Raw genomic sequence first — 1,683 nt, forward strand, 5'->3', positions numbered from 1 at the left:
TACCTCCCCGTGTGGTCTGTGGGCGGGATTGGTGACCGCAGCAGGTCTGCAGAAGGTGTCCAGGTCTCTCCCTGCCCACCTACCTGTCCAGTTCCCCAAACCTTTTCCTCTTCTGCAACAGGGGGGTCATAGGGGGCTCATGGGGGAGTCTGGGGGGGTGTGAAAGGCATGCTTTACATCTTAGCTCTCCAGTGTTTGCAGAGCATTTTGATTTCTGTCTGCTCAGTGGTAAGCAAATATGACAAGAAACCACCCTCAGCTGGTACTTTTCGCCAGCCCGAATGAGGAAAACTCATCTTAGGAATGATCAAAACGAAGTGATAAATTTGTAGGCAAAAAAAACCTTCAAAGCGCTGTGAACAGTATCTCTGTAAAGAATGAATGGTTTCCACAACAGGCTTGTAATACAAGTCTGTTTAGGCAGCGATACTAGAATTTTACAGCTGGGAAGACAGAGTTGAAGTGCCGAAGTCACATAGCCTTGATGGTATCAAGACCAGATTTTAGAAAGCCCAGGGTTTCCTAGATGTTTAGAAAGTCCTGCTAAAATGCATGTATAACATCTTAGGCTCTGAAAATGTGGACCCTGGGGAAAAAAGCTGAGTTCATAAATTATGCGTAGTAAATCAAATCTGAATCTTTTTTCTGGGATGTGCGTTGGAGAAGAGCTTAATGCGTGTCTTCATGTCATGAAGGAGGAGTCGGCTGACACATTAACTCAGTCTTCCTAGTGTGGTAATCTCAGGAATGTTTAGTAAAAAGAACACCAAAAAAATTCCCCAAAGGCATACAGTTACATGGCTAGAGATGAGTCTCCCTCTTCAGACCTTAGGAGGTCTCAAGACGAGGAGGTGGCTGAATGGATTTTGACCTTGCTTTCCATGCTCGTGTAAGGTCAGATGTTTGTATTTCAGGTAATTTCTGTGCAGTGTTAGTAAATGGGGTGATTTAAAGACTTTTCACTAGTCCTTTGGCCATAAAATGGAAGTACAACTGAGGATTTTATATCAGATTGTTTTCCATTTTTAATGGAAAGCAAGTGTTTGTATCAAACTTGACACAGCGTATGCAAAGGACTGTGATATTTTTTGGTCACTGAATAGAAGAACCTGCGTCCCTGAAGCACGTGCCTTTGCACGTGATTTGTACCACAGCGTTGTTTCAACTGTATTTGATAATCGTAACAAGATTGAAGTAACTGTTGATAATGAGTTTAAAAAAAAACCACACTGAGAATGCAGTACTTTTTGCAGCATGGCAAAGAAAAGATTTTAAATTGAACAGGAACAGATCCTGTACTGGAATGAATAAGGTTAGTTATAAAGGAGGCACTCAGGGCAAAAATTCAGTTTGACTTACGGTAACAGGAGGCAGCTTTACAAAGGCAAAGCTCTCCAAAGCAGAGATTCATGGATGTGTTAATATAATCAAGGAAATTAATTCCTGAAGGCAAAGGAAGGGCAAGAAAAGGGCTTTGTGGAATTAATAGTCCAAAAGCCTGATAGTATTTCTAGAGAGTGCTAAACAATTTTGAAGATAAACAGCCTAAATCACTAGTCTGAGCCATCTCATGTGGATTCAGAGCTGCCTTTCTACAGGATTTACTAGTGGCATACATCTCTAAATCATGACCAAAACAAATGGTGGCTGAACTGAAGGATCAGTGCAAGCATTTATTTTGGC

The sequence above is a fragment of the Fulmarus glacialis genome, unplaced genomic scaffold (assembly GCF_000690835.1).
Source record: "Fulmarus glacialis isolate BGI_N327 unplaced genomic scaffold, ASM69083v1 scaffold6496, whole genome shotgun sequence".
NCBI lineage: Eukaryota > Metazoa > Chordata > Aves > Procellariiformes > Procellariidae > Fulmarus > Fulmarus glacialis.